General features: G+C 33.6%; 2 protein-coding genes across 4 annotated transcripts in view; both read right to left on the reverse strand.

The window, feature by feature from the left end:
- The window catches only part of Nca (neurocalcin homolog), a 244,420-nt gene that overhangs the window by 164,598 nt on the left and 52,130 nt on the right, over window positions 1-27,692 (reverse strand). The gene's annotated exons all lie outside the window — the stretch shown is intronic.
- LOC143204071 (neuronal calcium sensor 2) overlaps window positions 1-27,692 on the reverse strand; it is a 196,953-nt gene that overhangs the window by 155,149 nt on the left and 14,112 nt on the right. Inside the window, exon 1 of one of the 3 annotated variants that reach the window (XM_076416522.1) lies at window positions 24,467-24,607. The exons of 1 other annotated variant lie outside the window; for it this stretch is intronic. The gene's annotated coding sequence lies outside the window, so the exon portion shown is untranslated. Of the gene's footprint in view, window positions 1-24,466; window positions 24,608-27,692 lie in introns of those variants that run through there. One more of the 3 variants, XM_076416521.1, reaches the window with a different exon arrangement.

The following is a 27,692-nucleotide window of genomic DNA, read 5'->3' on the forward strand; positions in this document are numbered from 1 at the left end:
GACTACAATCCGAAATCGGACTACGGAATCCGTCCTGATAGGCGGACGGGCGGCGGTGCGGGATCGCGTTCGATAATGTTGGAAATTCCGCAGGAATCCTGCGGCCGGTCGGGTGGCACTGGTCGGGAGCGCGGATCGATCGCAATTATAAATAATACCGCTCTCGCCCGTACTAATCGACATATTTTCTCGATAACACTGCCAACCGAAAACTGTGTCATACATCTATGCCGACTATATTTAATACGGCGGTCAAGTTTTCCTTTCATAATTTTCTAACTTTAAATAAACTCTGAAAAAGCTTGATTCATACGAGAATCAAGCTGCAATTATTGGAAATAGAAACACCTAATTAACTAAGCAAATCTCTTTGTTATTTATGAAATAATATTCTTTCATCTGTACCATTTGTTCAAACAAGCAGCATAGTCGAATACTGAAATATCATATTTTTCATGTATTTTTGCATGTTTGATAGTTTGAGCTGCAACGCTCGTCATCATCATCATCATCAATACATAGCCGGTTGGAGTGAGTGTCATTTAGTGCCACAGGACTTTTTTAATATATTGTTAGCGACCCACGATTGGTTCTGTCAGTGTAGGCGAACTATATACCCTTTCCACCCTCGAGATGGATTACAAACGAACGTTTTTGGAATTCCAAGAAACCTGCTGCTCTCAATTAAACGTTTTTCTTCGAAAAAAGCCCCAGGCCCGGATGGTATTGCAACAAACCATCTGAAAAACCTCACTAGTAAGCAACCTTCCGAGCTTGCAAATATTATAAATTCCAAATTGAGACTAAAATATTTCCTTAAAAAATGGAAACATGCCCATATCGCAATTTCCCTAAAGAAAGTATCATATATGCGCGCTTTGAGTAATTTCATAGGCGTAAAACCACATAATTCGCGATGAACAATTCGGTCACTCTCGTCGCAGCTATCATCTACCGGGCTCTTCGTAGAAGTCGCAATAACAGGTCAATTAAAAAGTCCCCGGCCTACCATAGTTAAACACAAAATTAGTTTTTTTATTCAACATAATTCCCTTCAAGGGTGACACACTGATTATAGCGACCCTCCAACTTTCCTGTCCTTTGCTTCAAAATGGGCCTCAGTTTCGGCGATCACTTCTTCATTCGACGAAAATTTCTTCCCAGCGAGCATTGTTTTGAGATCTGAGAACAGGAAATAGTCGCTAGGGGCCAAATTTGGAGAATATGGTGGATGAGAAACCAATTCGAAGCCCAATTCATGGATTTTTACCATCGTGTTTACTGACTTGTGACACTGTGCATTGTCTTAGTGAAGCACTTTCTTCTCTCCAAATGCGACCGTTTTTCGTCGATTTCGTCCTTTAAATGGTCCAATAATGCCATTTAATAATCGCTGTTGATGGTCCTTCCTTTTTCAAGGTAGTCAATGAAAATTATTCCATTCTCATCCCAAAATTCAGACGCCATAACCTTGCCAGCCGACTGTTGCGTTTTCCCACGCTTTAGAGCGGGTTCATCGTGTGCAGTGCACTCAGATGATTGTCGATTTGACTTCGGAGTGAAATGATGGAGCCATGTTTTATCCATTGTTACATATCGACGCAAAAACTCGGTTTTATTACGCTTGATCATCTTAAAACGCTGCTTTGAATCATCAACCCGTCGTTGTTTTCGGTCAAAAGTGAGCTCGCGCGGCACGCACTTTGTACAGAGCTTTCTCATACACAAATATTCATGAATGATATGATGTACACGTTCAGTTGATATCTTTAGAGTGTCTGTTATTCCAATCAATTTCAATTTATGATTATTCAAATTAATTTTGTGGATTCTTTAAATGTTTTCGTCGGTAACAACCTCTTTTGGGCGTCCACTGCGTTCACTGTCTTCGGTGCTCATTTCACCACGTCTAAACTTAGCATACCAATCCTCGATGGTTGATTTTCCTGGCGCAGTGTCTGGAAACTCGACATCAAGCCAAGTTTTTGCTTCAACTGTATTTTTTCCCTTCAAAAAACAATATTGTATCAACCCGCGAAATTCTTTCTTATCCATTTTTTTTACAATAACAAATGTTGCTTCACTCAAAATGTTATAATTCACAAACTAATGATCCGACAGCTGTCAAATTTATACACGCCTCTTTTGAGGGTTAGGGTTAATTATGGCTTTAAATTTAATAGAGCCATCTATGTGTCAGGCTGAAGACTTCTCAATTGATCTCTTAGACGCAGTATTTGTGTATGGTATCTATTTATCGAATTTCATTATAAAACTAAGAGTGGTTTACGTTTTTGCTTATAATTTGATATTTTATTGAAAGATCAATTTTCTAAGACATTTAACGAGGATAATCGAAGGAGGTGAGATAAACTAAGCCCAACACGTGGCTCATTTTTCAAGTTTTGATTAGAACTTTTAAATTGGCGGAATCAAAATCCAGCTGCACAATCAATCGCAATATCCTTGCCATTGCATTCTGTGCCAAAAAAACATCATTTTCGTTTTCAAGCATTTATAGTCCGCACTTTTCGTCGAATATATCTTACAAAAAATGGTTTGGAGTTTGTGATAATGTTATATGATAAGTCTTTAATCGAATTTTTCACAATAAATACCACAAATTATTCCATCAAAATTAATATACTTACATAAATCAACAAAATGTTAATGTATATACTATTGATATTAAAACATGGAAAGGTAACCTCCTCCTGTACCAAATCTACCTATTCCGATTCCAAATACTAATTTTTCTACATCTTTTTTTTTCCAATAATTTTGCCATATGGCTATACAATACAAATTATGTCATGAAGAACGTTTAGAAACCTCAACATCTATATCAGTGATAATAGAGTTATCATCAGCGGACATCAAGTCGGTCAAGAAGTTGATAACATTAAATTGAACGCCATATCTATGTCTAGAAACTCGTATAATTACATCCAGTGTGTTGCTGTGGAGAGTTACTAAATATGCGGAGAGAAGACATCTCCTTAGCCAACATCGGCACGGATCTGAAATCACAGAAATAATGGAACCATCGTAAGATGCCTAAAGAATTTACGAGTAAAACATAACAAACAAGAGACATACTATACCATGAGACTGATACTATAATTTGAAAGACACTTAACTCTAAAGGGATAGATGACCTCCAATATCCTCAATACTCACTTAACACACCTACTTAAGATCAGTACCATCAATTGAAAAATCAGGCATCATTCATTTGGAATAAGTGGCGGTATTGACAATTTAAAACTAATAGTATTGCTCGAGATGTATATATAAACAGTAAAAGAGATCCTTCATTCATCATTTAATTATATATCTTTTCCTATATATAATTTTTTTTGTATTTTACTTGGTATTATTATTTATCAAAATGTACGTGTGTATTCTCTATAGAACTTCTATGGTACTGCGTATTCCTAGATACCTATAGACCTTGATGCTGATGACATCTTTATAGTTATGTATAGTCCGACCAATAAAATAGCCAATATACGTCATTACAATTCAACGTCGCAACGTTGCCGCATCAAATTTGACTTTTGATTTATTTTGACTTTGACATCTAACAAAATGCTAATATTTCGGAGAATTTTGAAGACATTTAGCAACATCGTTCACTACTACCAATCCAAATCGAATTATTATAGGCTGATTCGTTTAAATGTTCCACCGCATTAGACGTTTTGTCCCCTGAAAGTACGATAAAATGAGAAAGAACAATCCGCTCCTAGTATAAAACGAATTTTATAGTTTTACAAACTGCAATTAATAATATATTGGAGCTATAAATATGCGTTATTAGGAAAACAACTATTTCGAAAGCTGGAAAGAAACCTTGATCCAAGGAATGTTACTTTCAAGTAGCATTTGGTTCATCACAAATAACAACAGACACGTAAATAAAAATAAAATTGGGGATACTATATGTTTTCTTTACTTTTTTTTCGCATTCGAAACTATTTTCTACTCGGTGGACGTGTGTTGAAACGCGACGACACCCGACTCGCATATTTTGAAAATAGTCCAACAATCGACCAGCGACTGGAACAATCATCCCACATGGATACAAACAAAACGACCGATTCCCATCCGGGTAGAACAAAATTAGATCGAAGTATGCGAGTCGAGAAACGCCCGATCGGAATCACGTTCCGCCGTCCGCCAGGAATTCCATGCGGCGAATATCGAGATTTATAAATCAATATAAAGATAGAAATCGATTAACGTATAACGGTAATCGATCTTATATTAAAATTAAATGGTGGATGCGATGATTTAATAAAATGGTGAATGCGCTAAACAATATCCTTTCCATTATAATGTTATTAATTAATAGTTTAAAAATAATCAATATATATAGTTGCATACCGATAAAAGTCATCTTAAGATTAAGCTATGTACAGGGGAAAATATTTAATAAGCTTCAGCATTTTGTTAAAATTTGGGAGACTAACATCCCTCACAACTCGAGTCTTTCTTTCGATCAGCTGGCTCTATTAAAAAGGAATGGATAAATTGGCAGTAACCAGTCAATAGCCTGTTTGACTTTATTTGAAAAAACTCTTTTCTGAAAAAAGGCCTTAAGTTAATGATCAAAAGTTTGTTCTGGTACTCATTTCCAACTTCAGCTACATCAAGCTATATATATATATATATATATATATATATATATATATATATATATATATATATATATATATATATATATATATATATATATATATATATATATATATATATATATCTATATATATATGTATATATGTATATATATATATATATATATATATAATAAATATATTTTTAAAAAATAAATAAAAAATGAATCATCATGACATAATTTTAAAACTATTTGGAAGGGTAACTATCCTTTTAAAACTTAATGTTAAGGTCAACGTTTTATTTATTGCATATTTTCTATATATGTACGCCACAACAGAAACAAATAATTATAATAATATTGTATATACAGTTTTACCTGAACTTATTCATAGCCTGGGTCATTGTTTGCTACATGTGTACTGTCATCATACATTTGATTATCGTCAGCCGAGGAAAAAATATCCAGCTTCCGCTTATCGGAAAATATGTTAATCATTCGCAAATAAATCAGAAAGTTTTTTCGTTATATTACTTAAAGTGGGCTCTAAACCAACCAGTGACCAACTTAGAGATCATCCAAGAAGACATTCGGTCTTACTCAGCCTGGTGACTGGGATGGTTATGTATTGTCAGCGTTTACACCGTTGTCTAGATAAACAATAAAAGTCACTAACACTAAAATAGATGATATAACGGGATTCGAACCCGCGACTATCGCAGCAGGAGTCGCACCAAACCAGCAAAATAGAAAACGTTTTGTGACAATACGAACTGTAATTATGAAAAGAAAAATGGAAACCTATTACTCGGAAGACAACTCGTTGAGATTGGGTTTGGAGGCCATATAGTTCAGAATGGTATAAAAGCAGCTGTCAACTCTTTATAGATTAATCTTTATTTGTCTTCATCCACAGAGTTCGAGTAGAATCTTGGGAACTACCTGTAATTTGTAGACACAAAGCATCAGAAACTATTAAGCTACAGTAAAACAAGATAGCTTACATTAGAGTCAATGCTTTAGAGAGTTTTGAAAATGTTAAAGCCTTTGAAAATCTAGCTTTTGTGTTTGCTGCTGTTGGGGCGTTTAAACAGGAAATTATGAACGTTATTAACCAATTTTAACTGTATAAATATTAGCTATAGGGCTAATTTCTTATGTAGATGTTATTTCATTATTACCGCGCTTTTTACTGATACTAATACTAATTAAAAATACTATTTAAAACCTTACCTCTAAACTTACCAAGGATATTCAAACCCTCCTTCCAAATAAAGGTCTTCCTTTGAGAAAGAAAGATAGAAATTTTGAAAATCTGCATCTAACTTCTTGAATAATAATAACGGACCGTCTTTTCTACTAAAGAAGTCAAAGATGATTGATGTTGCAACTACAATATGATTTTGAAGGCTTTTGTTAAGAATATTCACTTATCACCATTATAATATATTAAAAAGTTATCTAAGCCAGAAAAAAACATATATTGAAAGAAAATCTAGAACTGCAAACAAGTAGTCCCTTAAATTCGTATGTTTTTATTTGTTTTTAATTAGTAGAAAGCGAAATCTTTTCTTTTCTTATCTCACGCCACCTCCGGGTTTTGTCGTATACACTTTTATCAAAAGCAAATCAGAGCAAAATATTCTGCATATGCTCACATGTTCGTATAAAATTGTAAATGCATTACCTAAATATCTAAAAGGATAGATATATCTCAAAAATTAACTTTTTTCTGTTATCCAGAAGAATTACCAATTTATGGACGACCAAGGTGTTTCGCTTGGTCAGCATCATCGATGTTCAAAAAAGCGGTGTTTTTAAAATATATAGTTATGAAGTAAAGTTAATAGCAGTTGATTTTTATTGTTCAAAATAATTTTCAAGCCAGAGTTGCCACAAAAAGCAGCAATAAAGGCGGCAAATTATGTTTTATGAATTGTTAAAAATAATATAATAATAAAAATAATTAAAGTTGTTTCACTAAAGTTACACATCAACTAATAACTGAAATTGTATTAACTTTTAACATGTATTTATGGAGTTGGTACTATCCCTAATCCTATAGGTTTCTCAACTAAGTCTTAAACCGAAGTCATTGAGTTACATACTATAGTTAAATTGTCAACATATGTCTATATAATATTGTGCTATATAAGAAACCTGCTACATTTTTCTTTAACTTATTAACTTTAACTTACGGTATATTTTTCATCGTCAATATATTTTTCTGATTTTATTTTTTTCCTATTCCTTAAATGCGCACAAAGATGAGTAGCTTATAAAGAAGTATAGTACAACTAAGAAATAAAATGAATATTCCAGAATAATCTAAAGAAACCTAAGTAAATCTCCAAGAAGTCACAAGATGGATACTTTTAAATTTCTTTTAGTAAAATGGGTGCTCTTTTGAAGGCAGCCTAGACCTTTAGACATCCTAGGAGAGTATTCCGGATTTCTAAAGAGACCCCGCAGTTACTACCGGGATAATTTCGAAGGGTTCACGGCTCGAGGGGGACTGCATCCATTTATTTTTATTACATTGTGTCAACATTGAGGGGATGATTTAAGCTCTAGCCGCTCTTGCAAAAGAAAAGAAGCAGTCTAATTACACTGGGCTTTTTTGCGATGCGATCCTTTGAAAGCGGATATTAAATAACCTGTATATAAAGAAGAAAAGATGTTATGAAATCTCTTTGATATAATAATAATAATTTCTCTTTCAATCCAATTTTTGTATAAGGATTCTTTCTAAGCTGCAGAATCTCAAACAATGCCCAGCAAAGTAATACAGTAAAGATATATTTGAATTTAAAATTATGACTAATTTTAATATTTTTCACGGAAGCCTGCTTTTTACTATTTAGGGTTTATGGACCTATTGTTTGAAATGGGCTCGGAACATCCTCGCCCAGCCTACCGACCGGCAAGTGGTTAACTTAGGATATCATCCCAGAAGACATCCGGTCTTACCCAGCTTGGTTACTGGCGTGACTGGTATCATTTTCCTTGTCGGATTTTACGTTATTACCGTTTGGATAATCACAGTTGTCATAAACAATCACAAACATACATTTACAGCCACTCATAATATTATTATATATTCAAAGTTCTAGATATAATGCATAACCAGCAAAACAAAGCCTTTGCTCCATCTGGAGAAATATTAATTGTCTTTTTTATTAGAGTGCATACAACTAGACGTAACTTAAATAATTTTAAAATAAATAAGCTATCATAAAAAGCGCCTTTGAGACATTTAGAAGGTTTAATTAAAACTAGTAAAAATTCGTTGTTTGAAAATTAATACTTTATCTGAAGCCATTATAAAGAATATATCATATATGGTTTTGTTGCATTTCTGCAAAGATCTTAATTCCACAACAGAAAAATAATATGTATGGTGAGACTATCCAATATTCGTTATTCATTCAAGATGCCGAATCTCGATTTCAACTCATTTGGCATTCAATACTTCAACTTTCTCTTCATTCCTGGTTCTTCCAGATGTTCTGGATTTGCTGTATGACAACTCTAGGTAAAATTTTTCATCCGTCTTTATCGATAAGCTTTTTTCAATGTGCCAATTTCGGTTTTTATCATTAACAGTAAAATAATTCGACAATTAAAAGGAAAATATTAAATACAGTTAGATTCTTCAGCTTCAAAAACTCTCAAGTATGCTATTCTGCTTGCTTATATATAGATGCATTCTCATTATAAACTATACTTATTTGTAATAAGGTATAGGTAATAAAATAATTTAATTTTCAATAGAAATCCTATATTCATCTTAAGTAAATTGACCGTAAATACATGTAATTTCATAGATCATTCGTCACGTTATTTTCTCCTGTTTTTGAAATAACCTTAAGAATATGTGCATACAAAAATATATAGAAACAAATGAAAATCAATCCTATAATATCTAAATGAATTTTAAAAGATGATAAGTAACAATTATTACACACTATTAACTGTGACATTGGCGAAATAATTACCGTATTATTTCATAGCAACAAACGTAACGTAATATTTGTAATGCTATTGTATATATTCTCAGTAATATTGCTGTAAAATCTTATTTAAATAGATATGTTTGGTTTAAAATACTGAATCGTTATATCAACATATTATTACTTATAAATCATTATCAATATTTTTACAAGAACTTGAAATTAGATTTTCGCAAATTAAGATATGAACATCATGATTGACAGGTGCAGTGATTTTAAAATGTTGTAAAAAAATCACTAAATCAAAAAGAGATGATGGCGAGAGAGCTAAGGGTTGGGGGAAGAGGAAGTCCTCCAAGAAAAATTGATACCTTCACATAAAGTACCACACTAAACCGAAACCGCCTCACAGTTGATCTCTGTAGGTATCTACTGCTACTGCATTAAATTTGGGGATATGGCACCCGCTAATCGGGCAGCCGTTATTGGGCACAAGGACCCGGCGGCTCTATTGATTCGCGAACTTGAGTCAACACACGACTGGATAATGTCGTATGGGGACAAAAGTTATGACTGGAGCGACGGATGAGGTCGTTTCAGCCTGGAAAAGGGGGATGTTAGCGGTGACGCGGTGCTAAGCTCCCAGCATGTCAATCAACTCGCGAACAAGCGCGTTTTCAGAAGAACTTGAGCTCAGTTGTTCTTTGAATTATTAAGATATGAAGTGCTAGATTTCTGGAGTGTCAGTTTCCCTATGAATTTAATTATTTCTGACAAACCATTGGAGCATTTAAGATTCCCTTCCGGGGAGCTTATTTTGGAAAACTTGAAGCCGTTTCACCTGCTTGAGAAGTACGGACCGAATTAACATCTTGTGAAATAAGCATTTGATGGAGATGGGAATTCTCTTAGAAGGGAAGACCACTGAAGATAGCAGGTTTGCTATCCCCGAACCTTTCTGGATTGCTTTCTGGATTTGGGAATACCAACGAAACCGTCGGTCGAAGTGGAGACGAGTTAAGTTGCGAGACGCGCAGTGCGTAACGCTTCTTATAGAAAATGATGGCCTGGGTTTTCAGGGGGTTGATTTGCAACCTTCAGAATTTGACCGCATTATCGAGCTGTAAACATTCTCTAGTTGTAACCTCAAAACTGGAGCCCATGAAGAAAGCAGTGTCCTCAGTGTTAAACGCGACGCCAATGTGTTCTTTTCACGGTAGATCTGAAATAAAGAGGTTAAATAAGGCAGGGGCCAGCGGGGAACCTTGATTCACATAAAGTTTTTACCACTACTGCATATAAAACAGTGATTGAACAGAAGATGCAGATTGCTTCAAATACATAGTTTCAAATTTTCTAGTCTTCCCAGAATTAAAAGCGAAGGAAGGTCTTTTCATCGGATTAGATACTGGACGGCGGATGACTAACTCACAATTTATCACGACCGTGACGGATCATCAAAATGGAAAGTGAAAATCTTTTAAGGTCATTGAAATTTTTTAAAAAGTCATAAAGACTAAGAACTAGAGACAATTCTTTGCAGTTCTGCGTAATTTAATTGCTGATAATAACAAAGACAAATAATATATTAATATCAATAACAGGTCAATTAAAAGTCCCCGGCCTGACACATAGATGGCGTTACTAGAATTAAGTCTATATGTTTTTTAGTTAGCCCTAAGCCTCAAAGCCAAGATGGGTGTATAAATTTAACAGCTGACGGATCATATAGCATTTTCAGTGAAGCAACTTTTGTTATTGTGAAAAATAGGTAAAAAGGAATTTCGCGTGTTGATAAAATATTGCTTTTTGAAGGGAAAAATACAGTTGAAGCAAAAACTTAGCTTGATGCCGAGTTTCCGGACACTGCCCCAGGAAAACTCAACTATCAAAGATTGGTAAGCTAAGTTTAGACGTGCTAAAATGAGCACCGAAGACGGTTAACGCAGTGGATACCCAAAAGAGGTTGTTACCGACGAAGACATTTAAAAAATCCACAAAATGATTTTGAATGACCGTAAATTGAAACTGAATGCAATAGCAGACACTCTAAAGATATCAACTGAACGTGTACATCATATCATTCACGAATATTTGGGTATGAGAAAGCTCTGTGTAAAGTTTACTTTTGACCAACACTGAGCACTGTTTGAAGATGATCAAGCGTAATAAACCCGAGTTTTTGAGGCGATATGTGACAATGGATGAAACATGGCTCCATCATTTCACTCCGAAGTCCAATCGACAGTCATCCGAGTAGACTGCACACGATGAACCCGCTCCAAAGCGTGGGAAAACGCAACAGTCGGCTGGCAAGTCTGTATTTTGGGATGCGCATGGAATAATTTTCATCAGACTACCTTGAAAAAGGAAGGACCATCAACAGCGACTATTACGTAGCCTTATTTTACCGTTTGAAGGACGAAATCGCCGAAAAACGGCCGCATTTGAAAGAAAAACGGTGCTGCTTCATCAAGACCATGAATTGGTAAATCCATGAATTGGGCTTCGAATTGTTTCCTCATCCACCGTATTCTCCAAATCTGAACCCCCGGCCCCGCAGCGACTATTTGCTGTTCGAAGTATAAATAAAACATATTAAAAATTAAACTCATGATAAGCCAAAGAAAAGTGTTTTATTATGGTAGGCCGGGGACTTTTCAACTGCCCTGTTACATATATTTTATAACAACAAACAATACTATATAAAAAATGTTCCAATTTAAACCAATTGTTTGGCAATAATTCAAAAGCGCTCCCTGCCGGTATAAAAAATAATTAGTCCCTAACTAACTCCCCTTTATTTTCTTCGACGCCTCTCGCTTTCAAATTATCTCTTCTGTTGCCGCAACCTAATGAAAATAAACGGATTCTTTCCCGTCCCCAGTGGGGACTACGCTATTTCAAATTGCACGAGCTCAATTGTTGCTTCTTTCGAGTTCCAGAGAGCGTCCCGGAGGACGCCTCGAAGTCCCGTTGCTGTCGAAACCTTTCGCGTTCGCTTTTGTCGGAGCTTTTTATTTCTATGACAGTTTTGTTTTAGTTTTAAGCCGTCAAAGAAAGTTATTCAACTACTTTGGGACAGACAATAGTCCGATATAAAACGACAGCGCCGATGTTTGAAAGACGATTTTCTGATTTTCGTATATGCTTTTAATATTGAAAAAGATCTTATCAAAATTTCTAGCTACTTGGCTAAGTTATTGATTTATTACTATTATTCTGTTGCACTTACATCAATGCACAAGCAAGACGACTTAATAAGACTTTTCAAATGAAAATAAATAAGCCTATTTAAGACAATTAAGAATAACAATTATACACTGTGAAAGTTCGTGGGGTTGGGTTCGCTTCAATCTTCTGATTTCCTGGGTGTTGCCAGTATGCTTAAGGCGAAATTTTGAATAACTCTGCAACTCGATTTAATTTCGAGGTCATAATGCAGGTTTCTTTTTGTTATGTAGTGATAGTCATTGGTAATTAATCGAAGAACTTCCTTTTGACAGCGCTGGATTGCTAGTTGGTATGATGGTTTAGTCTAACCCCATATATGCACCTAGTAAGTCCAAATGTGTTATAAAATTTACTGATAAACCGAACTCTTTGATCTTAAGTCAATTTAGGAATATCTTCTATCTAACAGTAAATTCCTTTGATTTTGAGTCTGATCTGCTCTGCTTTTTGTCTAACGTGGTCTTTTCAATTTAATTTATCATCGAAATAGATGCCGAGATATTTCGCTGATTCTGCTTGAGGAGTTGCGCATCCGTCAAGTGATTTAATTAAGGTTTGGTCATTTCTTCACAACATAAAATTAGCATGGACAGATTTGGAGACATTAAGCTGTATTTTATCTTGTTGACTGAAGTTTGTTGACTTGTTGTTAGAAGTACATGTTTCAAGATAGTACCACAATTTCACATAAATAGCGAATTATTAATAACTCTGTAATTAAAAAATAATAATAATAACAAACAATAGAAACGGCAAAATATCTGTGAGGAAATTACAGGAATTGAAACAACGAAATATGTAAAAACACTAAGTTTTTCATTTAAAATTCAGTAAATATGTTTTTCTTATCACTCTAGTAAGAGTACTTAACTACAACGAATAACATAAAAAAAAACTTCTTTCCAATTACCTCAGCATCCAATGTTTTTCAACTAGAGGTTATTTTTTGTCAAATTTTTACTTTTTAAAACAATTTTGTAAGTACATGTTTCAAGATAGAACGATAAATTCATATAGACAACGAATTGAGATGCCAAAATATGTAGGAGGTCATTAGGGGAGTTAAGACAACTAAATACTTAAAAACACTAAGTTTTTCATTTAAAATTCTGTAAATATTTTCCCGTGTTAATTATTTTTCTTATCGCTCTACTAAGAGTACTTAAAGGTAAACGATAATATTAAAATAGCTTCTTTCTAATTACCTCAGCATCCAATGTTTTTCAACTAGAGGTTCTTTAATTAATGGTTGAAGACACAAAAAAAGAGTTAAAGGCCAGGATATAAACAAGATAAAACGACTAGCCTCCAGTTTCCCGAGGATAAAATACTTTCAGATATCGGGTTATAAACGGCTCCTGGAGTTTTCGAAATAATTGTCAACATAAATCTTATTAACTCGAAACTTCAAAGACAGCCCCGCTGCCCTAGGCTTCCTTCCGTTATTTAAAATGTTCATCTCAAATTTCGGCCTATAAAGAGAATCATAATTAGTTCCTAAATAAACCTTCTCTTCACCTCCTTCATCTCTTCCTCTACTTCTTTTGAAAAGCGTGTCGGGTTAATGGAAACAAATTGATTCTCGTCGTTGAGGTTAAACCGTTGAACATTGCTGAAGGACTAACGTCGATGCCGTTGAAAAGTTTTCTGCTGAAGACGAACTTATTCGAAAAGTGCGTTTTTATGGCCTTCTCTACTCGTATTTATTGATTACCTGATTTATATTTTGATCTTTGACCATACTAAGGGTTTAGAGACGTTTCCAACTGGAATTTGAGTTGTTTATGGTGACTTAACTCATGAACATTTCCGTACGATGATTTTTTACTACTTCCGACTTGAATTATCAGACAGAATTATCGACTTTTATGCAATGAAGGCCCATCCTTCTACTTCGGTGACGAATCTTAGATTTACACGGACCTCAAACAATCCACTCCATAGGTCTTTCAAGGGGTGCCAAATCGAACAAAAGTGATTCGTGTACGAATAATGCTTCATGAAATATAAAAAAAAGAAACGGCAACAGAGGAGCATTCTTCATCATGGTAATATAGGTTCCCACATGTCGGTCGAAATAACCATCGTTTTGACTGGCCAAAATATTGAATTGATGAGTGTCGTCCTCTCTACAGGCATGATTTTTGTTTTGCTGGTACCTTTATTTTGTTTTGGCCTAACAGGCGGTGGAATGCATGACGCATACCTGGTCGCGGAGACTTGCCATGGAGTGACAAATTGGGACTGTCTGTAGGCATACCAATACACTAAACTGAAACCGCCTGACAGTTGACTCTTGTGGATTAATTAGGAGATATGGCACCCGCCAATCGGACAGCCCTTATTGACCCGACGAAATAACAGATAGTGAAACTAATTATTGATTCGCGAACTTGAGTTAACACACGAATGGATGCCGTCATATGTGGGCAAAAGTTATGACTGCAGCTAGGGATAAGATCGTTTCAGCCTGGAAAAGGGGGAGGTTAGCGGTGATGCGGTACTAAACTCCCAGCATGTCAACCAGCTCGCGAACAAGCGTGTTTTCAGAAGAACTTGAACTGAGTTGTTTGTAAAATGATTGAGATATGAAGTTTTGCAGGTACCTGAACTAGGGTGAAAACCTATTACAAAGGTTGGTTCAAGCGTACGAAAAATTGTATTTATATTCCTGGAAAATACTACGAAAAACTATAAAGCCATTTTCGTGAATAAATTACTGTCTTTAGTACACCCAAAATGTAAATAGCAATACTCTTAATATCATAAATTATATTATATCTTATAGAAAAAATCCGTTTATTTCTATTACGCCGACAACATTTTCTTAGCTGATACTGGAACATTTTCAAAGCTAAACAGAAATATAATTACCTTTACCAAACCAAATCAACTTCGTCTCTGCTCTAGAAACGCCAAACTTAACACAATCAAGCTAAAGTATATGAGTAACATCATCACAGCTTCCCAAGTTTTTCAGTATTAGTCTAAAATATATACATTGTAAGTACACACTTTAATATAGAGATTAATGAAATCAAAACAGATCATAGGTTTTCAACTAAACTGACCACATCAAATTCTAAATACGTACAAGCGCGAAAACTATGATAGTGCATACTCCCAACTATTAGCAAATTTGTTCCACCCAAGCTAATGTTGACTCACTAAATAAATAATAACGACTAGTTTTTATCAATTCTTCTAATAGGATCTGAATTACATGCTAGACAAAACGACAAATCTTTAAATGCTAGATTACATAGTTACGGATTCAAAATACGTAAAAGCATGAAATAGTATTGGCAAAATCTCTATAGTTAAGTTTGCAAGTATGCAAGAGACTAACTAACTATATAATTCATGAAATTTTGAATATTACTAGTGTCTAAATGAAGATAGTTCAGGGAGAACTATGTAAAAACTTACATTTGCAACAAAATAACACATAATGAAACTAAACTATAGCAATAGAAATGAAAATATATTAAGAGATATTTCTTATGGGCCTTGCCACTGCAAAATAACTAAAAATATGGTCACATTCCCGGTGATATGTCAAATGGAACACTCAATCAACATTTTGTATGACTGATAAATGACTTATTAATTCTAAAAATTTGAAAAAATCCCAACAGTAGGGTTCCAACAAATATTCCAACTGGAATATTGTAATATATTGTATTGTATAACTATCTTTGGAAGAGATTCAAAAAAAATTCAACGTTTGGCATAAAGACAATTTAGTATAGGAAATATCGATCTTCTATGAATCTTCAAATGAGATAGCTCATTGCCATTATAAACATTTTTTCCGCAAATTTAATATGTACCAACGAAAATCCGTTTCTTGTATTCCACGAAGGGGAAATTTCATTTCTAAATTATATTTTAAATCCGAAATCTTGCAATAGCTTGACTATCACCATTCAAAATTGTTGTAATAACATGAATTGAATTACCATAAATAACAATCTTGAATTAAATAAGAACATTATTTACATTATCCATCCATTCACATCATTGTATTCATCATGACTTACGATTCCCACTACGCACGTGAATTGACAATTTACGTGGATCTGTCCAGATCATCACAACTCTATGGTGTATGTGAGAACATTCATAAAATGTTAAGACCTAAAATCATATGTTCGCCTTCATATAAACGAAATCTTAGTGATTCCTCGAAACTCCACCATCGATTTTATAAAAACACTAGCGACCCGCCCCGGCTTCGCACGGGTGCAATGCTGATACTAAATTAAATACACTACAGAAAAAATATGAACGTTGTATATAAAAACATAGCGGCCCGCTCCGACTTTGCACGGGCATAAAATATATATGCCTATGTCACTCAATGAAAACATGATTAAAATCGATCCAGTATTTTTGGTTCATTCATTACTGCCCTTGGCCTGCACGCATTAAATTTGGAGTAAAACAATTCCTCTTCCCCTATACTTACTATGAAGATTTCCTGCTATCTTTGGAATATCTAAATTCATACAATTTTTATTACATTACACATTTTTAAACGCAAATTTTAAATTTGTACTATCTCCGAAAATATTTGTTTAATTTACATGCTGTAAGGAACCATATTGATCTATATTAATTGCACACTGTATTTAAGGTACTTAATTCGATAAGGATTAATGCCGTATTGCTTAAAATAGCTTCGTAAATAAGCCATTTTCTCACGTAAAAAGTAAACAATAAAAATGGTTAATGTGGGTTATCCCTAAAAGATAAACATATACCATCGCGGACTTTTTTGTAGACCTTTTTATGGTGTACAATACTGTAGTACATTAATTTGATCTAACTCGTAGGGTTAGGCAGCGTTTTTGCTAATTGCTAAATAAGCCTAAAAAAATAGGTTAATTTACGACATCACGTTAGAAACCTCTAAAATTAGCAATGTTGCCTTAGTATATTATGCATGTATTATACATATAAACCTTCCTCTTGAATCACTCTATCTATTGAAAAAAACCGCATTAAAATCCGTTGCGTAGTTTTAAAGATTTAAGCGCACATAGGGATATAGGGACAGAAAAGGCGACTTTGTTTTATACTATGTAGTGATTTCAATTAGTTGAGATAAAGATCCCGTTATTTCGATTGAACGTAAACTCTGGATATTTCAACGAATCTTTTTCTGCTTAACCGTTCGGCTAATGTCCCGTAACGATACGAAAACGTCAATCAAGCACAATGTTTGATTTACGGCGCGATTATCTGACGACGACTTAACAAATGGCAGTGTAAAAAACAATTTAGAACGCGTCCTCGGCAATTTACATCGGAATCAAGCACGTTCCTGTTAGTGGGACGATATGGTTGCATATGAAATCGACGCCGACGATCGATTTTGAATCGTTGTACTTGACACGATCGTTTATTGATTGTTGCTTGTCGTGTATTAATAAATCGAGTTCGGGCCTGTTAGAGAATCTGGTTCATTGTCTAGCTCGGGCGATCTGTGTTATTATGTTAATGTGCCGAATGGGTGGATCAGGTACGGTTTATAAACCAGTTCGGGGGTCGATAGACCGACGACTCGTACGGTGCTTTACAGTTGCCGTTGGAATGATGACCTAATTACCATCAATATCAACAGTAACAACTTTATTGATTATTTTATCAAGACTATAAAATTAAGTCCACAAGCTTATAATAAACATCGAAATAAAAGAACAAATTACATAATAGTCATCTTAAAATAAAGCTATGCACAATGTAAAGTTAGATTTTAAAACAAAAACACCGGTCTGCAAAAAAAAGTTTCTCCTTTTTGTTTTCATACGTGAATTCACCACATTTCTCGCTCTAAACCCGAAAAATAACATGCAAATAAGTACAGCACATAGATTTCTTAATTAATGTTCATTTAGTTAGAAAATATTATTATTAAAATAACGTTTATTTCAATAAAAGATAAAAAATATTACGGTATACGTTTTCCAGTAAAAAATGTTTTTTTTTACAATCACAAGTTACACATATATCATTAAATTATCTCAATATATAGTTACCAGTAAGTGATAAAAGTCAAGTTATTTTGTAGTTTTCTTTCTTTTCATGGTTTCCATTTGAGTTTCTCTGCGAATCGACCAACAGAAATCAGGAAGCATTGCTGCTGACCATTTTCCATTGTAGCGTCTTTCAATTAGCATAATATCTTGATGAAATCTTTCACCATTCTCATCTGAGACGGCTCCAGGTTTCTCAGGGAAGAAATATAGATGCGAGTCCAAAAAATGAATTTTGAGTGACATGATGCATCCTAAAGCTTCATAAGCAGAAAGAAGTTCTTTAATGATTTGTCCATAGTTGTCAGATTTCGTATTCCCAAGAAAATTATGGCACACTTTCATAAACGCCACCCAAGCTCGCTTTTCTGCTTTTACAAAAAATCCTTCTTTCAATTTTCTCCTTTGTTTCGAAAAATTGGAAACCTGCATCTTTGTTCATAGCTTTCACAAAGTTTTTCATGAGTCCCAACTTTATGTGAAGTGGTGGCAGAAAAATTTTATCACTTGGGACTAAAAGTTCTTGAGAAACATTTTTAAGTTCCGGAGTCAGGCTTTTTCTTAATGGCCAAGTTTTCACTTTGTAATGTTTTTCCCTTGCGCGACTGTCCCACTCACAGAAGAGCAAAACTTCGAGTATCCTACTTTTAATCCAGTAAGTATAGTGACGACTTTTAAATTAGCACAAAAATTCTTTTTCGAGTGACACCACCAGGTTTCCATAATTTTCCTTCATATTTGTTGCATGTGCAACTGGCACAGATTGGTATTTATTTTCATTATGGAGCAAAACGACTTTCAAACTTATTTTTGAGGTGTCAACGACAGGTCTCCATTCACTGAAATTTTCTGGAAAACTCAGTTTTTGAAGAAGCCCTGCAGCATCATTACCATATACCAAATCATCCTCTTTAGGAAAGTAACTTGTAAAATATTCTTGCCTTGTGCGAAAATATGAAACTCTTGTGCTTTTATCCAACGAATTCCCCTGTCTTAATCTTGATCCGAGTACTTGTGCTTTAGATTTTAAAAACCCCAAGTACCTAACAAGATCAATTAAGTCATCTTGTTTAAGTAAATAAGGTTCCTTTGATGGGCTTGAAGATCCAGATAAAGTGTATGAAGATGAATATGTACTAATAGAAAGAAAACTTGGTTGAGATTGTAGACCAGAGATATTTTTATTTTCCAATTTTTCGCTATTATTTGGTGGAATTCTTTTTCGAGTAACACCACCAGGTTTCCTTAATTTCCTACCAACTCTATTTTCATTTCCGTTTCATTTACGCGAACTTCCTCTAAATAATCTTGTATATTTAATTAAAATTTTGCCCATTATTTTCTGTCATTTTGCTGAAAATAGAAAACTATTAGTCGACAAAGCCCCATTTGTAGGACATATTACCTTTCTTCTTCGATCCGCACTAAAGAAAAGTTATTAAATGAGAAACTTGCTGACTATATACTGCTTCGATAGAAACTATAGGCATTGGCTTCTAAGTATTATTTCTCATAGAGTTTACGGTATATAACATCTCGTTAAACCGTAAGGAGAGAAATTTGAAAGAGAAGTTGAAATAATCACACCATTGTTATTATTATCGTTATATATTGAAAAAATGATTATTAAAGCATTAGCATAATAGTAGACAGATCCCAGAAGAGCACCAGCATATTAACAGATCAATTGAAGAGTGTTTTTAGTCAGCCCCAACCCTCAAAAGATGCATTTATAAATTTGACAGTGGTCGGTTTATTAGTTTGTGAATTTATAGCATTTTGAGTGAAGCAACTTTTGTTATTATGAAAAAACTGGATAAAAATAAATTTGGCCTGTTGATAAAATATTGCTTTTTGAAGGGAAAAATACAGTTGAAGATAACACTTGACTTGATGCCGAGTTTCAGGGCACTGTCCCAGGAAAATCAACCATCAAGAATTGGTATGTTAAGTTTAGACGTGGTGAAATAAGCAACAAAAACAGCGAACGCAGTGGACGTCCAAAACAGGTTGTAATGACCGTAAATTGAAATTGAATGAAATAGCAGACACTTTAAAGATATCAACTGGACGTGTACATCATACCATTCACGAATATTTGGGTATGCGAAAGCTCTGTGCAAAGTGAGTGCTGCGCGAGCTCGCTAAAGGAATTTTCGTCGAGTGAAGAGGTGTTCACCGAAACTGAGGTCTATTTTAAAGCAAAGGACAAATCGTACTACAAAAATGGTATCGAAAAGTTGGAGGGTCGCTATAATCAGTACTTGAAGACAATTATGTTGAATAAAAAAAACTAATTTTGCCAAAAAATTAGTGTTTTATTATAGTAGACAGGGTACTTTTCAATTGATCTGCTATAAATGACTACATACAGGAACCTTGTATTTAATTTAAGCCAATATTATTTACATATCGACCCCTCTGGCCTGATGTTGTAATAAATCGAATTTTAGATAACCGGAGAAGCCGGGTACATTGTCCGTGTCGCGTCCGTAATCTGCTCTATTATGTTAATGTGTTAAATGAGCACAGTTAATAGGTAACAGTTGGTGAATTCAGGACGTGATTAACTATTTTCACAGCCGATCGGTTCGCGATCTAAACAATATTTTGATACCGATAAGCCGGAATGATTTTCGCTTAATAATAGAACTAATTAACTAATTTTACAGTTTTACCACTCTATAGTTAATGGTTTTAACAGGCACAAATAGCGTTAAAAGTCCCAGGTGTCCGTTCAGGTAATACCTGATAAAATTTCAAAGTACCACATGGAGTTCTGAAGTTCAGTATAAAAGTTCAAAACTGTATTGTTCTGTTCACAAATAAATTGTTCGTGAAAACTATCTCAAAGTTTACTTTAACCAATATGTGATTAATTTTGAAGGTTTTACAGGCGTCGTCATCTCTATCATCATCAATCTATAGCCAGTGCTCGGGAAAGGTATCTACTTCTCAACCTATACTGCTGATACCGCAGGAATTTGGCGAATGCTGCAATCAACAGACATGTGAAAACCGTGGTGCCGTATCAATGTATTGTACCGTCTCTGATTTGTTCCTTGACCGTGCACTGATTGTCTCATGTTAAACGAATTACGTCATTTATAATGCAATTCTAATTCATTTCTATTGACCCAAGCTTACAAATGTCATAACACTGTTCAAAATTCGGAGCCACATAGAAGGATTGTCAAAGTAAGCATTCAAAATAGACGGATTTATTCTAGAAATTTTAACATTTCCCCTCTTCTGTACGCACCATCTTAAAGAAGCAAAAGCTCCTGCACCTTGATGATTCGACTTGTTACTTCGGCAGTCGATGCCACTTCCTTCTCCTACATTACTGACCACAAATCTTGAACCCCTATACCTGCTCTAATTGTATCCCGTTGAGATTTGTATTTGTAACAGCAAATATGTTATCATCAGATCGACCAAGCAGCTTGTAGCATCAAATTATTCCACAATACCACAATTGGAATGTCCATCCTAATTATGCAGAAGAAAGAAGCTGAGAAGAAAATATTACAGGAAATTTAAAATATTTGTTTAACATGAGGCAAGATTTGTTTAAAGATAAATAAAGTTAGCAGTGAGCTAGTGATTCACAGTACTGCTTGGTTATATATAAAACTAACAATCAAGAGCAAAATATAAAGAACTACGACCTACCACAACCGAACTGACCATCCTAAATATACAGGAGAAAGTGACAGGTAATTAAAGACTCCAAAAACACAGTCGAACGAAATGATTCCCCATTCTGAGATTCGCTTAGTTTATTAGCCATCGACCAATTTTATAAAGGGGGAATTACTACTGCAATATTACCCACCTTCATTGAATTATACAATTTCAAAATTAAGAAAACAACAACCACAAATATCAAGAAAAAAAGTATTTCACCAAAAACATACAACTTTTATACCGTATGTTATTCTTCGTACGTTTCCTAGAAGCTATCGTTTAAGATTTATGATAAATAATAGATAATGAAGGGTATATTTGATGAATACCATAGAAGAGCAAATTAATTGTCATTTTCTTTTGATACTAAGGACTTGTTATATGTACGAAACCTGTAGAGTTCCAAAGTTTCCTACAAAAAACTAGGTCAAAAAATGCTAAAAAGAAAGAAATTAAAGCGTAAATCCCATTATGAGCATAACAATTAACTGTAGCGATAAAAAGACGTTAATATTACAAATGGAGAGACGATGAGAATTTTGTTGGACTAATTTACAACAGTTAAATATATATATATATATATATATATATATATATATATATATATATATATATATATATATATATATATATATATATATATATATATATATATATATATATATATATATATATATACAATAAACCTCCCATTCTAAGTACCCTAACGACGCTTTGTATGGCCATCATCATTATTTTAACCATTTTGTATTCGTGACAAAAACTACGACTTAATTTCATTTATTTATACCCTCCCACTATGAATACTGATATATAACTGAAAATTTTATGAACTTTTATAGTCTTCTATATTTTTCTGTTATTAATAATCCTTATTTTTGTTCTCTTTTAATAATTAATGATGTTTTCTTAATTGAAATATGTTAAACTGCAGTGAAAAAGAGATCTTTGGCATGCTAGTAACTCAAATAACTTGAGATGTATGTACCACGAAGAAGAAATATGTTTAAATGATATTTAGTTTGCAACTAGAGCAGTTTTTTAAGGTGATAACAAAAATTTGTTAGAAATTTCATTTTAATATATAACGTAATGCTATCCCTTTTATAAAACTGGAAAACTTAAATACTTGTCATATTAAGTAGAAAGTACAGAAAAATATGTCATCTGGTCCATTTAGAAGCAGATGTGAAAATCTCTAGGTTTATTGAATATTTCAAAGATTATTTCTCAAAGATTATGTATTTAGTTTTGCCGGTTTCTCCAAGATGTCCAATACCATATTACAACTTTATATTATATTATTATTAACGACAGCCTTTTTAAGATTTTATTTCGTACTTTCGGGAAATGGCTGGTAAATAAAGCGGGTGAAATTAAGGGTTTAGACGTAGAATTACACAGATTTTGCAGTATGTGATCGAACATTGTTATATTACAAAATGTCATATAATTCAAAGGCACCATGTAACTTCTTCCGACCTCTGGTTTAGAGGGGTTCTTTTCCATCTGCATCAAAATTACTATATAGTATATATTAGTATGTTTACTACAAGTTTCGAATAAAATTTGTATTATTAAATATATTATTTAAATATATAAAATACTAATAAGAGTTATGATACTACGATTTTATCGATATGTTTATCAATATGAATATGTCTACCATAAGTTTCCAACGACACTCTTATTATTTAAATATAAAAAGTAAAACTTCTCGCAAATGCTGCATTACGGCATCGTAATACGATATTTGGTACCTAAGAAAAGCAATTTGTTTACATTGCAGTAAATGAGTTCCATGCCATACAATAACCATAAAATTTATACCGACGTTGAAAAATTGTTACTAAAAAACAATAAAATATTAGTCAAATTTTATAAACCTTCTTTTATTAAATATGTGGACATTTTTAGTTTTATATTATTAATTTTACATTATGATGGAACAAAAAATTAACCATAAAACTAATATACAGTCACACCTTGGATGTTTTATAAACTAATATATAATCTGTTTTAAAAATAGGTACGTTTAATTGACCTTTTTTAATAGTCGATTAAAACTGTCACTTCATTTGAAGAAATTATTACAATAATAATAGTATATCGAATATAGTATTATCTTACCGACGAGAACACGTAAAAACAATATTTTTATATGTAAAAAATCAAATGAACTGAATTTAATGAAATACAAGTGTGAAAAATCAAAGAATATGACCCCTTTTTCTATAATATACAGGTCATACTTAACTATATAAAAACATAAACAATAACCAGATGATCAAATTAAAATTAAAATAACTTACATTCATATCTTCTACAATGTTACCGCTTCTATAAAAGTACAAAACTTAATAATGTCTCAAAAACTGCAAAATATGTGTCATCTGGTCCTTTTAGTAGATACGAATTAGTATTGTGTCGTTCATGCGCTTCTTAAACAAATTTAATGAATAATTTATTGAATAATTAATTAAAAATGCGAAAAATAAGGAGTATGACCCTTTTTTCTATGAAATACTGTTTTCGTACTTAACTATATGAAAAAGCATGACAATTCTTCGCCAAATACAAAGAATACGTACACATAATTACGCTTTTATTATAATGGGCACAAGAAGACATCCAATGTATTTTTACTTACCTCACAGTCTTTATGTCGCGTTTAACTTTAATTTATCGATATAAATTAATAATTATTAACAGTGATATTCATATTATTGATGAAGCTCACAGAATATACATATATAGGGCGAAAAAATGATTGAAAATAAACTGGGGAAAAGATTAAATTGATGCAAATCCGTGTCATCTATTAAAATCACCAAAAACTTCACTATCTTTAAAATACCCTTCGAAATTAAACAGAAAGAATTGAAATTCCCCGTCAATTTTTGTTAAACACTAATCAATCATCTTACAATTTCCTCTCCTGCTGACCGACAAAATCCTTTCTTATTCCGTCCGCGTCCTCCTACTGTTGCCCACCACCGTTCGATTGGACCCGAAACTCTTCACGAGCTGCTGCTGCTGCTGGAGATGGACGACGAGCGAAGAATGTTCGAGAGAATGCCCTATCCCCTATCGACTCTCGTGCTGGTCTTGCATCAGGTCCATATCCTGAGCTCAGTCAATCCAGAACGGCAGAGTATCGTACGGCGTTTTCGAGGGAAATCGCGGTTTATTCGCGGGGACGCCACGGGTGTCCTGCTAGGTAACTGGTCTCGGCAGAGCCTGCTACGATTAGTTGGCTCGGCGGACTGGTCTGCGGTGTTGCCGATGCCTCGATGGCGCTTTTCTCGGAAAACGTTTCCACGATTTTCTGTTTCCGCCAGGTGAACAAGGATAATATATATAGTTTCTTTTTTCTTTTATGGGTATTTTATTATTATTTTATTAAAATCAATTAATAATTATTGTTAAGCTATATTTTGCATTATTAAAAATTAGATATAACTTACTCCTCTTGATTAGAAATTGGATTCGGCTTGGTTATATTATAATGAAATTTTTATTTGAAACATTTTTTCAGAATAACAAATAAATTTTCACGTCCCGTATTATAATATATATTTTATAAAATAAAAGTCATTTTACCAGCTAGAATACATTAACTTTAAGAAAACAAGAATAATACATAAACATTCTTTTCCTTTATGGGTATTTTATTATTATTTTATTAAAATCAATTAATAATTAATGTTAAGCTGTATTAAATTAGCATTATTAAAAATTAGATCTATCTTACATCTCTTGATTATAAATCGGATTCGGCTTGGTTAAATTATAACAAAATTGTTATTTGGAACATAATTTCAGAATTACAAATACATTTTCATGCCCCACGACCTGACACATAGATGACGCTACTAGAATTAAATCCATATGTTTTTAGTTAGCCCCAACCCTCAAAAGATGCGTGTATAAATTTGACAGCTGTCGGATCATTAGTTTGTCAATTATAGCATTTTGAGTAAAGCAACTTTTCTTATTGTGAAAAAAATGGGTGGAAAGGAATTTCGCGTGTTGATAAAATATTGCTTTTTGAAGGGAAAAAATACAGTTGAAGCAAAAACTTGGCTTGATGCCGAGTTTCCGAACATTGTCCCAGGAAAATAGTTTAGAAATAAGTTTAGACGTGGTAAAATGAGCACCGAAGACGATGAATGCAGTGGACGCCCAAAAGAGGTAGTTACCGCCGAAAACAATAAAAAAATTCACAAAATGATTTTGAATCCCCGTAAATTGGAAGTGAATGAAATAGCAAACACTCTAATGATATCGACTGAACCTGTACATCATATCATTCACGAATATTTGAGTATTTAAAAGCTCTGAGAAAACTGGGTGCCGCGCGAGCTCACTTCTGACCAAAAACAACGACTAGTTGATGATTCGCAGCAGTGTTTGAAGATGATCAAGCGTAATAAACCCGAGTTTTTGCGTCGATATGTGACAATGGATGAAACATGGCTCCGTTCATTTCACTCCGAAGTCTAATCGATAGTCATCCGAGTGGACTGCACACGATGAACCTGCTCCAAAGAGTGGGAAAACGCAACAATCGGCTGGCAAAGTTATTGCGTCTGTATCTTGGGAAGCGCATGGTATAATATTCATTGACTACCTTGAAAAAGGAAGGGCCATCAACAGCGACTATTTACATAGCGTTATTGAACCGTTTGAAGGACGAAATCGCCAAAAAACGACCGCATTTGAAGAAAAAGAAAGTGCTGCTTCTCCAAGACAATGTGTCAACAACCGTGTGACAAGCCAGTGAAAATGATGGCAAAAATCAATGAATTGGGCTTCGAATTGCTTCCTCATCAACCGTATTCTCCAGATCTGGCACCCAACGACTATTTCCTGTTCTCAGATCTCAAAAGAATGGTCGCTGGGAAGAAATTTTCGTCGAATGAAGAGGTGATCGCCGAAACTGAGGCCTATTTTGAAGCAAAGGACAAACCGTACTACAAAAGTGGCATCGAAAAGTTGGAAGGTCGCTATAACCAGTGTATCAACCTTGAAAAAATGTGTTTTACTATAGTAGGCCGGGGACTTTTCAATTGACCTGTTAATGTGTGGTTAAGCTCGCATGTAATTCAAATATCTATATGCATCTGGAATATAAATATACAGTATAATGGAAATAACGAACATTGTTACTAACAATTAATTAACGGAAATAAAATGATATCCTAATGGTATAATAATATTTTATTGTATTTTTGAGCATTATTCTCCAAAAATGTCAGTCCTCGGTGCGTCTTTTTCGCGTTCACGCTAATGATCAAACAGTTTTATGATGTAACACGGTATCGGATATGTGAATTTAGATCACGTCTTTCATTAGCTAATTGAACGGCATGTCAATGACATATTAACTCAAATTAATTTCGGATCGCATTTCTTAAAATAATCTTTCTGTGTCAAGGTTATAACGGTTCGATATATTTTATTTTGGTTCTTTTAGTAATAGAAAAAGGAAACAATTTCAAGACATCGAAAGACTAATATACTAATTGTCTTAATGTCAATTACTAATTTAATTTTTAGTTTTGTTCCACTTATAATTATTTCTTAAATGATTGGAAAATGAATAATTTCTTACCATTAATGTATGAGACATCTTTACCCTATATTTGGGCTTCCGATAGGTTTATTTATTGTAGCCTTGCGATCAAGTGGAGAATAATCAATAGTAATTTTGAAAAATATTATAACAAAAATTTGGGGTTTCCCATTTCCTCATCTTCAAGTTTTTTTGGTGTATGAGAAATCAATTATATCACATCTGTCCAAATGACTGTATATAAAACATTCAAACCAATATTTATATATTTGTATCGTTGGAGTAAGCTTCCAACAACACGCAGCAACCTTTAGCAACAGTCTTTGAATTAAATATGACTTCTAACCTCCTGCAAATGATGTTCCGATTTCGTGTTTTGACTGAACATAACATATTATTCCAGAAACGTCTATAATAGCATTGTCAATATAAAATAACTGTTGTTTATATAATTCTTGTTAAAATGATCTCGACACAATAACATAAAATATAACTATGGAATAATTACTCAGTAAAAATATACCTAAATTTCATTCAGATTATATACTAGTTCATAAAATAACCAATTTTTGATA

Source organism: Rhynchophorus ferrugineus, unplaced genomic scaffold (assembly GCF_030347505.1).
Source record: "Rhynchophorus ferrugineus isolate W39M unplaced genomic scaffold, kcgeb_rfMv2 rfM10, whole genome shotgun sequence".
Classification (NCBI taxonomy): Eukaryota; Metazoa; Arthropoda; class Insecta; order Coleoptera; family Curculionidae; genus Rhynchophorus; species Rhynchophorus ferrugineus.